Source organism: Dendrobates tinctorius, unplaced genomic scaffold, assembly GCF_039654945.1.
Source record: "Dendrobates tinctorius isolate UK_male_01 unplaced genomic scaffold, ASM3965494v1 ptg000028l, whole genome shotgun sequence".
Taxonomy (NCBI): domain Eukaryota; kingdom Metazoa; phylum Chordata; class Amphibia; order Anura; family Dendrobatidae; genus Dendrobates; species Dendrobates tinctorius.
The window spans coordinates 4,278,304-4,295,000 of NW_027361696.1; the positions used below are offsets into that span (position 1 = coordinate 4,278,304).

The following is a 16,697-nucleotide window of genomic DNA, read 5'->3' on the forward strand; positions in this document are numbered from 1 at the left end:
CATGCAGCGATGTGTCTCCTAATGTAGTGTGCATCCGTTCTGGCACCGACAGAGCTTCTAGATTTACAATGTAGCAGAGCTGTGAAAGGCTCTCCGTGTACAGTGTCCATAGACAGTGAGGTGCTTAGTTGCTGGACTAATCTGGCAATGCTAGTCTCTTAGTGATAAATCCTTCAAGGTTATTACACCACAACACGTACTTTGCCAAGTGACATCCCTGAAATCTGAATTTCAGCCGCGATCTCCTACTGGTCTCGGATTACATAGCAATAAGCTGCTGACAGATTCCCATTAAACACGATAGTGTTGCGATGTCTTCAACCAACTGATCGTTCAGACGCCGAGAGCTGGATTTCTAATGATCTGGTATTGATGGCCTACACTAATGGTGGGCTAAGAAACCTCTCTGAAGCCTCTGGATACCAGAAGTGAATTGCAAATATTTGCCTTCAACGTTTCTTAGAAAGTTGCAGCTTTTTCATGTACTGGAGGGAAGACTATACTTCCATAATTATGATCCAGTGTAAAATAAATCCTGAAGCACAAAACTCCAGCCGAAAGTTTCTGCCCAATGTCCGGAGGCTTCGTCGCATCCTATTTTTGAGGACTGTAACATTTCTGCCTACGAACTGTGTTCTCCATCTTGATTCTCTTGGTGAATGCCGCATTCCCTCATTGACTGACAACATTAAACTGTTTGTCAAGTTTCTCTTCTGCTACTTGTCATTACAGCACTGCTGCCCCTCAGATTTAATTGTCCTTTAGTTGCCAGAGAACAAAGTTTTTTATATTTTTAAAAAAGTAGAAAATGTAAATAAATCATATATTTGGATTTTCCGTAGGAGTTTGATAATACCAAGCTTCCAGAACTGTCATGTACATTGAATATTGAGAGGGATGAAGAACCACAGAACCCCAGAAATACAAGGTAAGTCACTATGAATGATCATCACTAACACATGTCAGTAAGTACACCAATATGTCAGGGAGCAGCACCGCCGTGTCCAATCATCAGGGCAACTACGCAATTGACAAGTGATATACAACACCACGTCTGTTTTCCGTGCAAGGCCAGTTATTGGGGGGACTCACAGTGAGCCTATAGTATATACTCCTTAAGGTAACCTAGGGTTAGGGTAACCCTATCCCTTCCAACACATGCAGTCTATATAGATACCGTATATACCCCCCAGTTCAGTCACTGCCAGCTCCACTATAACAAAAAAAACTACTTGCTGCCACCACCAGTCATTTATACAGGCCGATTGGACACCTGACAAATAGCATATTGTGGCAGGGGTGCAGTTTATAGAGCAAGAGGAACAGAGCTATTACATTTTATATACTGTATTTAATCCAAAGAGTAGGCAGTGTTTATAAAAATATACAAAGGTGTTACAAAATGGACAAAACAATACAGTATATACAATTACTTAAAGTAAAAATGATAAACAGAAGAACTGTACTAAACCTGATGTCGTAGGGTTGGCTCTGGCTGTTATGAAGGGGAGAACTACAGTAAACTGCATCTCCCAAGACTGAGAAAGACTAAAATTTGTCATTTGATTTAATTAACTCCAGCCCGCATACCTCCCTTCCAGTGACTCGCAACAGGGCTGGTCTTCTGACGACCATGAGATGTGCCTCAGTCTTAAAAAAATAGGAGATTCCCATATTTTACTATATCTTCACCCCTGGAGGTGCCAGGCGGGAGATATTACTGTCATATTTCCAATCACGATCTTACCTTTATATAGATAGGAATCATGGCATGGATAGCATCATCCATCCGTATATCCATTGATATTTAATTTGAAGGTGTTATGGTCAGTATCCAATAATGTAACAAAATGCTTTACGTTCGCCATTTCGTCAAGACTCCGAAAATATAACTTTCATATCTATGCCATTCATAAAAACGTCAATATTCATAAAAATTTGAAAGGAACAAAGAAGCTCACGTCAGTCTGTTTGCAGCTCGGAGACACATGCAGACAAGGACCATAAATGTGTAACCCTACGCATTCTTAGGCAAGCCTGGGGATCTGCTATCCATCAGATTCCAATTTTAATTTCCTCTTTACAGGAGAGAGAGTTGGATGGTCTCAGACCAAGGCAAGTCATATAAAGGTTAATAACTAGTGTTGAGCATTCCGATACTGCAATATATTTTTTTTTTTTTTTTACATTCAACACATTAGCCGGATGATGGGACTACTACTGTCCCATCATTGGCTAATGTGTCAATCACTGTCATTGTAGCAGGCATCGCCTGATGGGACTTGTAGTCCCATCGGACGATGCCTGCACACACACAAGACCCCCAGCAGGCCCGCACAAACCCCCGGCAGCCGGCACAGGCCCCCGGCAGGCCCGTACAGACCCCCAGCAGCCGGCACAAGCCCCCCGGCAGGCCCGTACATACCCCCGGCAGTCGGCACAAGCCCCCGGCAGGCCCGTACAGACCCCCGGCAGCCGGCACAAGCCCCCGGCAGGCCCGTACAGACCCCCGGCAGCCGGCACAAGCCCCCGGCAGGCCCGTACAGACCCCCGGCAGGCCCGCACAGACACGCACAGTGTCCACCCACGCACCGCCCACACTCTTCCCCCCTCCCGAACTGGATGTGCAAGTAAAGAAAGGTTTTTTTAATTCCGATATTTCTGTCCCATTGACTTGAATGGGACTTCCGGTATCGGAATCGGCGATACCGATACTTTTTTGAGTATCGGGCCGATCCAATCTGATCCGATAATTCTCAATATCGGATGGCATCGCTCAACACTATTAATAACCAGCTTTTTACAGCATTTAATCCACACTTCAATATTAATATAAAAACTTGATAGATTGCTCCAATTATAATTATAACAACATAATTAAAATTAATTAAAGGGCTTGCTCACACGGCCGAGTGCTATGCAATGTTTTATCATGTAGCACTTGGCCTATTGCTATACTATGGGGTACTGCAGATCTGGCATGAGAGCACAGTCATGCTGGGAGTGTCTTTGATGACCAAATCGCACATCCATACAAGTCTGTGGCTGCATGTGAAACATCAGACTGCACTCAGATGACATCCGAGTGCAATCTGATGTACACGCACAGAGACCATAGAGAAGATGGAGAAATTAAATTTTCCGTCTTGTCTGTACCTGTGCTGTGATTCTCTAATGCAAGACATAATCGTCCTGATTCTCTCACACGAGAGAATATACAGCAGTGGGAGCGTACCCTAATAGAAAGCCAAGCAATTTTGAAATAATACCAGTATTCCCGGATGAGAGCAAAGTGATTGCGGAGAGGAGATTGAAGTGACCATGTAGATTAGAGCAATGTGTTCATGCAGAGAAGACTGATATGATCTTGGATGGAGAGTGAAATTACTTTGGAGGATCGAGCGAACTGATCATTCAGAGGAGAGTGATGTGAACACCAGAAAGACAGCAAAATAACTATAGGGAGGAAAGTTATGTGATTGTGGAGAGAAAAGTGATGTGATTGATTTCATCGTAGAAAAGAGTCGAGAGTGTTGTGATCAAGTGGAGAGGATAGTGAAATGGAGAGGAGAGTGATGAGTAATGTGATTATTTGAATTAGAGTGATGTGATCATGTGGAGAGGAGAGTTATGTGAACATATGGATAAGAGTGATGTGATCATGTGGAGACAACAGTGTATGTAATCATGTGGAGAAGAGTGATGTGATTATTTGGAGAGGAAAGTGATGTGACTATGTGGAGAGGAGAGTGATGACATTATGAGGAGAGGAGAGTGATGTGATCATGGGGAGAAGAGAGTGATGTGATCATGTGGAAAGGAGAGTGATGTGATGAAGTGGAAAGGAGAGTGATGTGATTATGTAGAGAAGAACTTGATGTGATTGTGAAGAGGAGAGTGATGTGATCATGTGGACAGAAGAGTGATGTGATCATGGGGAAAAGAGTGATGTGATTGTGAAGAGGAAAGTGATGTGATCATGTGGAAAGGAGAGTGATGTGATCATGTGGAAAGGAGAGTGATGTGATCATGTGGAAAGGAGAGTGATGTGATGAAGTGGAAAGGAGAGTGATGTGATGAAGTGGAAAGGAGAGTGATGTGATGAAGTGGAAAGGAGAGTGATGTGATGAAGTGGAAAGGAGAGTGATGTGATCATGTGGAAAGGAGAGTGATGTGATCATGTGGAAAGGAGAGTGATGTGATCATGTGGAAAGGAGAGTGATGTGATCATGTGGAAAGGAGAGTGATGTGATCATGTGGAAAGGAGAGTGATGTGATCATGTGGAAAGGAGAGTGATGTGATCATGTGGAAAGGAGAGTGATGAAGTGGAGAGGAGAGTGATGTGATTATCTAGAGAAGAACTTGATGTGATTGTGAAGAGGAGAGTGATGTGATCATGTGGTCAGAAGAGTGATGTGATCATGTGGAGAGAATGATGTGATCATGGGGAAAAGAGTGATGTGATTGTGGAGAGTGATGTGATTTTGAAGATGAGAGTGATGTGAGTGTGAAGATAAGAATGAAGTGACTGTGTAGAGGAGATTGATGTTATTATTGAGAGGAGAGTGAAATGTCTATGGAGGGTAAAGTGAACAGATCATGTGGATGATAGTGATGTAGTCATGAGGAGAGCAAAATGACTGTGGGGAAGAGAGTTATGTGATTATGGGAAGAAGGAGAGTAGTGTGATGTGATGTGATCATGTGGAGAATGATGTGATGAAGTAGAATATAGTGATATGAACATCTGGAATGGAGAGTGATTTCATATAATCGTGGTGAGGAGATTGATGTGACCATGTGGAGAGCTGAGATCATGTGGAGAGCTATGTGATTAGTGATGCGCGAATTTGTTCGGAAAACGATCACTAAACATAAAATTGGCACAAATATGGCACATTCGGATTCATGATCAGAAACACTAGCAAAATTTTATTTAAAAAATCGGAAACATTTGGTAACAAGTGCGGGAGAATATTTGCGTTGCAACTAAAGTATTTTGAACACTTTGGCTAGGATAATGGTGATGTATGATCAGTGTGGGGCATGTTTTTGATAAGGGTAGGGGGTGGGGAAAGCGCAGAGGAGGGCATACTTGTAAACTTTTTTTTCTTCTAACTTTATTTGTGCACCTTGCGGCTAGCCAATCGGGGTGCAGGAAACATCCACAATGTCCTGACACAACGGCTTATGCAATTAGCTTCTGAAATCACATGTCCCTCGCCATATTGTAAGGTTTTACTCACTTGGTCACAGGTTGAGGTAAGCACAGGAAGCGGTTTTCATATAAATGTCCATCAGGTTTATTTGCTCCATAAACCTGCTTAAGTTCACATAAATAAAAGATGGCCTTCTGTGGCATAAAATGGAAACAAACAGAAAAACAAACAGTTCATATAGCACAGCTGCTCCGTCCACTCAGGTCAGTGTCTCAGCAGAAAACCACACTGGAAGCCTCCATGCCTCCAGTCACAGACCATGTGACAAACAACAGCCTCCATTAAATAGGCTGTAACCACACCACATCTGAGGTATGTGGGTAGACAGACCCGGCCATCTCTCATAGCTACCCGCAACCCTGATCCATGTGCAACAAATGAACATCTTAGTGCTTTCATGCACTAGAGAAAAATACTCCGGTTTACATCACAGAGACAAGCCACCTCTGTGACACATACATCCCATCGATTATGCGACCATTAACCACACTATAATATAAAGAGCTGACATCTTGTTTTAGTGCCATTTTGACACTATAACAGCCCAGAGAGGCTGCTCCTGACGCTGGGACTGTTTGCTGATAGATTTTAGCTAGTTAGCTAGGTGGTTGTTTCTTAGTCAGATAGTTTAGATAGCTAATGTCCTGGGTGGCTGTGAAGTTGACCTTCCAGCAGATTTTTTTTTTTTACGCCATTACTGAAGGCCACAGACAAAGACAGCAGAGCACATTTCATAAAAGTGTGTTGTGCACTGCAGGTATTGTACTCCATTGACGAGTATAGCGTACTAAATCTTATTTTTTCATTTGCTAAAAGTGATACAGCAAAACATATGTCACCTTGTTATTTTATGGTGTGGTGACATTGTTCTGTGATTTGTGCTGTTGGTTATGAAAAAAATATTTTTTTGGCAGTTGCTACCCTGATTCAGCATGCAATATCTCACCTTGCTATTTAGTGGTGGTGAAATTCAACTGTCTGCATAGCTTATGCAGATTCAAAGAAAAAAAAATTCTGTTGCTAAACATGATACAGACCGCCATATCCCACGTTGTAATTCTCTGGTGGTGAAATTGTTGTGTGTGCAGAGCTGTTGCAAATATAAAAAATACATATATTTTTTTTTTACAAACGTGATACAGCAGGCTAGATCCAAGTTTGAAATTGTTTGGATCATATCATCTTATCTTTTAGGTTATACAGCCTCATCTACACTAAAAACAAATTTGCTCAGTTACTAATTTCTACAGTAGGTGAGACCTCACATTGAAATTGTTTGGAGCATCTAGTCTATGTTATACAGGCCTCATCCACAGGCAAAAAAAAAAATTCTTTGCTTGCTAACGTTATACAGTAGGGTAGATCTCACTTTGAAATTGTTTGGAGCATCTAGTCTATTTTATACAGGCCTCATCCACTGAAAAAATAATTTCTTCTGTTACGAACATCATACAGTAGGGGAGATCTCATTTTGAAATTATTTTGAGCACATTTTCTTTGTCATACAGGCCTCATCCACACTCAAACAATTCTTTCTTCTGTGACTAACGCGATTCAGCAAGCTATATTTCACCTTGTCATTTTGTGCCGCTGAAATTCAGCTGTTTGTAGAGCAGAGTAGTACATAGTTAAAAATCCATTTTTTTGTTGCTAATACTGTCCTCCTACCACACTATCTGAGCAACATTACTGGGGGGAAAACGAGGCTGTGGTGGAAGGGGGATTATTCTTGATGTTCGAGGTGTATATGGGGTAGGTGGTAATGTTTGTGAAAGCACTAGTGAACCAACAACATCACGTCATATGCAAATGCAACTGACAACTTCTGTTACTGGATAGGTTACTCCACTACCCATCTTTGGCAGACGCACAGCGTTACACCTTGTTGATGAGGCCCAGAAAGAGCATGTGCCTGAGTGGATGGCAAGCGCAGCTTCAATTGGCCTCTCCTCCACCTCAACATCACACCCAGTACAGTCCACAGAGGTGGCACTCTAATCCCTGCTTCCATGCTTCCACCGCGTCCAACCGGCCAACTGACTGTATTGAACCACAGATTTGTGAGTTTGAAACGCTGTTCACACATTCTATGCCATGGGCATCAGAATAGTACTCAAAAGCTTCACAGAGTCAAGAGGAGGAAAGCATCTGCACCGATGCCCAAATTTTTTAGTTTGATCTGGATCAGAGTAGAGGAGAAAAGTGCAATAATTTGACTACTACATGTATGAACATGTGATTCACCGTACTCCGCCCTCTCTCATCACTGCAGCCAGCCCACGATCCCTCAGTTGTGGTCACGTAAAATATTGCTTCCTACACCACATGACAAAGCTAAGAGGCTGAACTCCACCATCTCCAATCTGTTGGCCACAGACATGCTGCCTTTCCACCTGGTAGATACAGATGTTTTCAAAAGCTGATGGCCACCCCAGTCCCCCAGTACCAGTTGCCCTGTCACCATTTCTTTTCTAAGAAAGCTGTACCTGCGCTACACCACCATGTCATAGAATACTGTCATGATCCAGCGTGGATCTGACAGATTAAATGGATAAGTGAACTTTTTTTTCCTTTGGCTTGGTGCCAAAGTGAGTTGATTGCCCCCGGTGGCCATTAGAATTATTACACGTGGTGTCGTTCATTCTAAGTTGCCCCGGTGGTGGTGAGCGGTAGTGCACTTTAGTTTCTTTGGTTTAATATGCACTTAATTATAAATCAGGTGTGAGGCTCTTTAAAAGAGTTCAGGTGTGTTTGATGACTGTGGTTGATATTGTGTGTTAGTCATTCACAAGGAAGCCTGGGTGAAAGAGGGAGCTGAACATGAGTCCTGCGCAGCCCAGCCAGAGGGGACGAGTGGCAGCTATGTGGTCTGCAAGAAGGGCTGGCATGGCGTGGTGGAGTCACAGTTTATGGTGTCGGCAGGAAGTGCTTGCATGGCTTGGTGGAGTGATGACTGTGGAGAGAGTTGCACTCAGCATGCGGGACTTGGTTGCTGAGAGCTGGACTCAAGCATGCTTGACTTTTTGGGCAGGAGCTGAACTCATCTTTGGGACTCTGTTACTGGTCTTCTGCAATTGGTGGTGGACTCTGCTCCAAGGCTGCACTATGGTGAAGGATCCAGTTATGGTGATGGATCCGGGTGGAGGAGAAGATGCACTGTTATGAATGAGTCACCGTAGGAGGCAAAAACAGAAATACTAGCTAAGTCCAGAAAACCAAAGAAGTTGGCAGCTATCGGATTGCAGACCCCTGAACCTATCAACAACAACTAGCAGTAGCTGTGGGGGGTTCCTACGGTGCCCTAGACCCCTCAATCACAGCTGGAGAACTACATAGCCTAAAGACAGAAAGGGAAATCTAAACTGCCCCAGAGCAGACCCCAAAGCAATAGGCAGCCCCCAACATATAATGACGGTGAAGCAAGATGAAAAAACACTCACACAGAAAGATAGGCTGAGCAAATGATGGGGCCCAAGCTAACTAGATAGGACAGGATAGAAAAGCTGCTGTCTGTAATCCGCCAAAACCCTAGCAAAACAAGAGCCAATAGCTGATAGGGAAAAAAGCCCTGAAGACGCTAGGCTTCAAAAAGACTATATCAGTACTCAGGTATTTTCTGAAGACAGAGCAAAAAGGAATTCAGCTCACCCCAGCAGGGAATGGCAGAAATCAAGAAAAACAATGCAAAACAAAACCAAAACACAAATGCAAAAAGTAGAACAGAAAACTTAGCTTTTGAGGAGCAGGAATCAGACTGGTCTCCTAGAATCCCTCAGAGAGATCAACAGCAAGGCAGAAGGGCGTCGGCTGCCTTATATCCAGTCAGTAATTCCCGTCACCCAGTCATCATCATCCTGCCCAGGTGCTTGGTAATCAGCCTCACTACCTTCCTTCACCAGAAGAGGGAGTTCATCAGACCTCAATGGTGAAGGGGAAAATGAACTCACAACAATGCACACAGGTGGTGGGCTCTGTTGCTAGGAGCGTACGCAGTGGTGGGATTAGTTTCCGCACCGACCTATTCCCTAGTGAGGGTTTAGGTTCAGGGCGAGCTAGGGTTTTTAGGTTCCTGTGCGTCACCTATGAACCGTCATAGGGAACGTTAGGAGTGTAGGGACACTGGCTCAGGGGAGTACAGGAGGTCTCCACTTCCCCATTCCCTATTGCAGGGCCCACCATTGTTAATGTTGCCCAGGTTCCCCTTTATTATTTAAATTCGCGTTACTGGAGGCGGGGTTTCCAGACTACTGTATGTATAACGTGTAATACCTAAATTCGCCAGTTGGAGGCGGCGTATCCAGCTGCACGTTTTATTATTTACTCGCTGCGTCCAGACACATGTGACCGTGACAAATACATCATCCATTCTTGACTAAATCTATGTCTGCCTGGGTGCATTTCACCAAAGACACTTGGACGAGTAAGCATGGCCAAGGGCGTTACATCCTCCTGACTCCGGTGGCTATGGAGGCAAGCGAAAAGGTGCTGCTCCACAAGTCTTGGAATTCCCAAAGCTTGCAGGACAAACCTCTATATTTCACACTTCCTCCACTGCGTCTGCCTCCTCTAGGGCCTCCACCTGAGCCTTCAACCTCTGCCTTAATGAGACACGTGTTCCAACAGAATTCCCACCACCTCCATACTGTGCAGAAAGGGCTCACCACAATGAGGCAATGTTATAATTGCTATGCCTGGGAGATCAGTTCTGGACAGCTCTCCGGACCAAGTTTGAGCAATGGCTGTCTCCGCTGAACCTGCATCCAGGGAACGCCCGGTCCGATAACGGTGCGAACCTGGTGGTGGCCCTACACCGAGGTACGCTCACACACGTGCCATACATGGTTCATGTCCTCAACTTGGTGGTACAGCATTCTCTCCCACTATCCTGGCTTGGGTGAGCTGCTACAGAAAGCAAGGAAGCTGTGTGCTCACTTCCACCATTCGAACCCCTCAGGTCATTGACTTGCATCGATAAAGGGGTCTTTGTCCATGCCAGTTAACAGGTTGAAATGCGATATGCCGACACGGTGGAATTCCACTCTGCACATGTTCCAGCGACTGTGGTAGCGGCCACGAGTCCTGACTCAGTATATAATGTCGTATAGTCTGGACCAACACAGTACGGACGTGGCGCATATAACGTTTACGGGGTGGGCACAGATTAAGGACTTCTGCACCCTTCTGCACAGTTTCGAAATGGCTACTAGGATGGTTAGCACTGATGCCATCATCAGCAACACTATTCTGGTTATCTATATGCCTGAGCAGACTTAAATAACTTGCGACAGGAGGTGGTGGTAACCAGAGGAAAAGGAAGAAGCAGAGGAAGATGTGAAAGGGATAAAATTGTCTCAAAGTTCCAGACTGTCATCACACAGGCGGGTGCCAAGGGAAGGTGGATTACTGCGATTGAGGGGGGCTGGTGATAACAGACAAACTGTTAGTGAAGGTGCAAGATCTGATGAACAAATGGAGGAGGAAAAGGTGATGAGCGAGCAACTGTCAGGAGATGAAGAGGATAATCATCCCCTCTTGTTTTTCATGGTTGGCGGGAGGAGACTGAGGAAACAAGCATCAGTGTTACCCAGCCACCAACACAGCATGGGCTTGGACCTCATGGAAGAGCCCAACTTATGAGTGCCTTCTTGCTGTACTATCTGCAACATGATCCCCGTATAGTTAGGCCTCTTTCACACATCCGGTTTTTGTAATCCGGCACGATGCGGTGAAATTTTTCATAACCGGATCCAGCACCGGATCCGGTTTTGTCCCATAAGCTTTCATGGTCGCCGCATCGTGCCGGATGGTTATGCGTCGTGTCCGGTTGTTGCCGGACACGGCAAAAATTAGCCGTCCGGCATCTGCAAAAAACGTTCTCTGCAACGTTTTTTGTCAGCGCCGGACCGGCTTTTTCCACAGCGCATGCCCGGACTTTGTGAATGTTAACCCCACAAGTGCCCGGAGAGAGAGAGAGAGATCTCTCTCTGTCACCCGGACACTTGTGAGAGATCTCTCTCGCCGGCACTTGTGGGGTTAACACTCAGTGTCTGGGTGAGAGAGAGAGATCTCTCTGTGGGGTTAACCCCACAAGTGCCCGGCGAGAGAGAGAGATTCTCTCGCCTGGACACTAAGTGTTAACCCCCCATGTCTCTTTCTCCACCCCCCTCTCCTCTCCCCTCCCCTCACCTCCCTTTCAGCAGCTGTCTCTCAGCGGCTGCCTCTGTCCACCTCCTCCTGTGGCTCCTTTAAATCTTGTCCGAGCCGTATGTGTCGCCGCATACACATCCGGTGTCACAGCTGCAGGCCGGATCCGGCGGCCCGGCTTTTCGCCGCACGCCGCCGGACCCCACACACCGGATGTGTGAAAGTAGCCTTATGATTCGAAATAGTGCTGACTACTGGGTTGCCACTCAGTTAGATCCATATTATAAGACAAAATTTTGCCAGATGCTTCCCACCCTGGACAGGGACCCGCAAATGCTAGAGTATCCAAACCCACTTTTACACAACCTTAAGAGAGGTTTGCCCCAAGACAGCAGTATAGCACACAGTGTGCATTGCAGCTCTAAACTTCCAACCTCCGGCACATCAATTCGTCAACCTCAAAACGTTAGCAGCAGCAGTTGTGTAAGTGGCAGAAGCAATTTCTGTGAGTCCTTTGACACTTTTTTTAGACCAGCTTGCGCACCAGCACAACAGAGTCCAAGTCGGACACGTAGTGAATTAATGGAGAAGATGGTGCAGGAGTATCTAGAACTGAATATCAATACCATCAGGGAGGGTGTGGACCTTTTCTCATTATGGTCTTCAAAAATGGGTGAGTGGCCTGAGTTCGCCTCTCACACCTTGGAGGTTTTATGATTCCTGGAAGCCAGCGTTCTCTCAGAATGTGTCTTAAGCGCTGCTGGTGCTGTCCTGACAGATAAGCGCAGCCGGCTGTCACCCGAAAGTGTAGACCGCCTAACTTTCATCAAGATGAACAAGTCATGGATCTCCAAGGACTTTTGCACCCCAATCACAGACTGTACAGACTAGGCAATGTTGAAGTTTTTAGTATGCTGCATTGATCTTGCGTAATTGCACTGTGTGATATCTTTAGTGTGGCTTCAGTGCTTGCTGTTACTGCTGCTGTTGCAGATGTTAACACAATTTTGTGGAAATATGAAGTCATGGTTGGTCTCCATCTGCTGGGTTGGCTGTACTTGAAGACGTATCAATACCAAATATGCTATTTATACTCTCGTGAAATTGATGCTATTTCGGTGGTGTCAGGCCCTAATTTTTGGAAATGTGAACACCCCTGGTTCGGGGTCCATCTACTGGGTTGGCCATAGTGGAAGAGATATCACTCCCCATTATACTATTTCTACTCTGGTGAAGTTGATACAACTTTGGTGGTGTCTGCCCCTAACTATTTTAAATGTGAACACTCCTGATTGGGTCTCCATCTTCTAGGTTGCTGTAGTGGAAAACATATTGGTCCCTATTATACTATTTCTACTCTCATAACATTGATGCCACTTTGTGGGGATAGGCCCTGATTTTTGGAAATCTATACACTCCTGGTTGGGTGTCCATCTGTTGTGTTGGCTGTAGTGGAAGAGAGGTCACTCCCCCTTATATTATTTCTACTCTGGTGAAATTGATGCCAATTCAGTGGTGCCTACCACTAATTTTTGGAAATGTGAACACTTCTGGTTGGATGTCCATCTGGTGGGTTGGCTGTAGTGGAAGAAATGTTGTTCCCTATTATACTATCTCTACTGTGGTGAAATTGATGTCACTTTGTTGGTGTCTGCCACTAATTGTTTGAAATGTGAACACTCCATATTGGGTCTCTCCATCTGCTGGGTTGGCTGTAGTATAAGAGGTGTCGCTCTCTATTATGCTATTTCTACTGTGGTGAAATTGATGCCACTTTAATGGTGTCTGCCACTAATTTTTGTAAATGTGTAGACTCCAGGTTGGGTCTTCTTCATGTGTGTTGCCTGTAGCAGCAGACCGGCAGGCCTCCGCTCCCTTTCAGTCGACTACCCGTGTTACTAGCCTTAGATTTTTCTGACAATAGTAGTCTACGAAATTTATATGATATTTGTGCCACCTGAGTTTGACAGAGCATGAAAGCACGTTGAGCTGTTGCATGTGGTATCAGGGCTCCCAGCACAGTAGGCCTTCACCGATTCCTCTCCTACCTCGTCTTAATTTGATGATCAATTCAAAACTGTAAATACTGACCCAGACTCTGACCAGACCCTGATACCTCATGCATGTCTGATTGCTAAAATTTGTACTGTGGGTGAATTGAGGCCACTTTCCTGGTGTCTGCCCCTAATTTGATGTGTCTTTGCATTTTTGGGGCCCATGTGAAGGTGCTGTGTATGCGTTTTGTTCTTGCCTACCATTGACTTTAATGGCGTTTAGGCTATGTTCGGCAAATATTCGACAAATAATTCATCAAATATTGCAAATTTGGCGATCCTAATCTGATCTGAACATTGAAATATTTGCTCATCTCTTTATGTGATCATATGGAGAGGACAGTGATGTGATTGTTATATAGAGAGGAGAGTAATGTGATCATGGGGAGAGAGATGAGAGTGATGTGATCATGTGGAGAGGAGTTAAGTGATCAAGTGGGAGGATAGTGATGTGATTATATAGAGAGGAGATTGATGTGATCATGTGGAGTGGGGAGTGATGTGATCATGTATAGAGAAATGATGTGATTATGTGGAGAGGAGAGTGATATGATCATGTGGAGAGAAGGTAGAATAATGTGATCATGGAGAGTGGATAGTGATGTGATCATGTGTAGAGAAGAGTTATGTGATTATGTGGAGAGGACAGTGATATGATCATGTAGAATAAAAGAGTGATATGATATGACTAAGAAGAATGGAGTAACACAATCATGGACTGGAGGAAAGTGATATGATCATGTGGAGAGGAGAATGATGTGATCATGTAGAGAAGAGAGTGTTATGATTGTGAAGAAGAGAGTGATGTGAGTGTGGAGATGAGAATGAAGTGACTGTAGAGGAGAGTGAAATGTCTATGGAGGTTAAAGTGAACTGATCATGGGGAGTAGAGTGATGTAGTCGTTATGAAGAGAGCAAAATGACTGTGGGGAAGAGAGTGATGTGATTATGGAAAGGACGAGAGTATGTGATTATGTGGAGGGGAAAGTGATGTGATCATGTGGAAAGGAGAGTGATGTGATGAATTGGAAGAGAGTGATGTGATCATGTGGAATAGAGAGTGATTTGATGTGATAACATGGAGAGTAGAGCGATGTGATAACGGAGAGGAAAGCAAAATGTCTATGGAGGTTAAAGTAAACTGATCATGGTGATGAGAGTGATGTGGCCGTGTTGAGGAGAGCAGAATGATTGTGGAGAGGACAGTGATGTGATCATGCTTCACATCACACTTTTACTATAATAATGTTTCCTAAATTCACCATAATTTGCAAAAACTCATCATCTCCCGTCATGAACCTGTTATCAGCAATTATAGCTTATTTTATATTCTCACATAAATTCATCTTTCTGCAATTAACCAACCTAGTGTCATCTTCCTCAGAGTAAAACTGCTGTCTAATAAAAGTTTATCATTTTACATTTCTGAAGATGCTCACGCAACTTATGAAAATCTTAATTTTTCAGCAGAAAACTAGAGTAAAGTGAAAATTTACACAAAAAAAAAAAATCTCACTTAAAAGTTGATAATGCTTTTTACTACCCTGTCATATGTTGCTGTAAGAGATGAGGAAAATTGCATATTGTACCTCACAATGGACAGGTAAAGGGGTGGTACTGAGCAGTGTATATATACTGTACAAAAGAGGTACTATGCAGTGTATCTATACAGGACAGGAGGAGGTGTATCTATACAGGACAGGAGGAGTGGTACTGTGCAGTGTATATATACAGGACAGGAGACTTGGTACTGTGTAGTGTATATATACAGGACAGACGGAGTGGTACTGTGCAGTGTATATATACAGGACAGGAGGAGTGGTACTGTGCAGTGTATATACACAGGACAGGAGAAGTGGAACTGTGCAGTGTATATACAGGACAGGAGAATTGGTACTTTGCAGTGTATATATACAGGACAGGGGGAGTGGTACTGTGCAGTGTGTATATACAGGACAGGAGGAGTGATACTGTGCAGTGTATATATACAGGACAGGAGAATTGGTACTTTGCAGTGTAGTGTATATACACAAGACAGGAGGAGTGGTACTGTGCAGTGTATATACAGTGGTGGAAAAAAAGTATTTAGTCAGCCACCAATTGTGCAAGTTCTCGCACTTAAAAAGATGAGAGAGGCCTGTAATTGACATCATAGGTAGACCACAACTGTGAGAGTCAGAATGAGAAAACAAATCCAGAAAATCACCTTGTCTGATTTGGCAAGATTTATTTTGCAAATTATGGTGGAAAATAAGTATTTGGTCATAAACAAAAGTTCATCTCAATATTTTGTTATATATCCTTTGTTGACAATGACAGAGGTCAAACGTTTTTTGTAAGTCTTCACAAGGTTGGCACACACTGTTGGTTGTATGTTGGCCCATTCCTCCATGCAGATCTCCTCTAAAGCAGTGATGTTTTGGGCCTGTCGCTGAGCAACACAGACTTTCAAATCCCTCCTAAGGTTTTCTATGGGGTTGAGATTTGGAGACTTGCTAGACCACTCCAGGACCTTCATATGCTTTTTATGAAGCCACTCCTTTGTTGCCCTGGCGGTGTGCTTGTGATCTTTATCATGCAGAAAGACTCATCCACGTTTCATCTTCAATGCCCTTGCTGATGGAAGGTGGTTTGCACTCAAAATCTCATGATACATGGCCCCATTCATTATTTCATGTATACGGATCAGTCATCCCAGTCCCATTGCAGAGAAACAGCCCCAAAGCATGATGTTGCCAGCCCCATACTTCACAGTAGGTATGGTGTTCTTTTGATGCAACTCAGCATTCTGTCTCCTCCAAACTCGACGAGTTTTGTTTCTACCAAACAGTTCTACTTTGGTTTAATCAGACCGTATGACATTCTCACAATACTCTTCTGGTCTAGCAAACTTCAGACGGGCCCGGATGTGTACTGGCTTAAGCAGAGGGACACGTCTTGTACTGCAAGATCTGAGTCTCTCGTGGCATAGTGTGTTACTGATGGTAGCCTTTGTTACGGTGGTCCCAGCTCTATGTAGGTCATTCACTAGGTCCCTCTGTGTGATTCTGGAATTTTTGCTCACTATTCTTGCGATCGTTTTGACCCCACGGGGTGAGATCTTGCGTAGAGCCCCAGATTGAGGGAGGTTATCAGTGGTCTGGTATGTCTTCTATTTTCTTATTATTGCTCCCACAGTTGATGTCATCACATCAAGCTGCTTGCCTATTACAGATTCAGCCTTCCCAGCCTGGTGCAGGGTTACAATTTTGTTTCTGGTGTCCTTCGACAGCTCTTTGGT

General features: G+C 44.3%; 1 protein-coding gene across 4 annotated transcripts in view; it reads left to right on the plus strand.

Moving 5' to 3' along the window:
* Nucleotides 1-16,697, plus strand: part of LRRC4B (leucine rich repeat containing 4B) — a 220,551-nt gene that overhangs the window by 174,777 nt on the left and 29,077 nt on the right. For 3 of the 4 annotated variants that reach the window (XM_073570020.1, XM_073570021.1, XM_073570022.1), the window contains one exon: nt 843-928. The exons of the other annotated variant lie outside the window; for it this stretch is intronic. The gene's annotated coding sequence lies outside the window, so the exon portion shown is untranslated. The remainder of the gene's footprint in view (nt 1-842; nt 929-16,697) is intronic. 4 annotated transcript variants of the gene reach the window in all.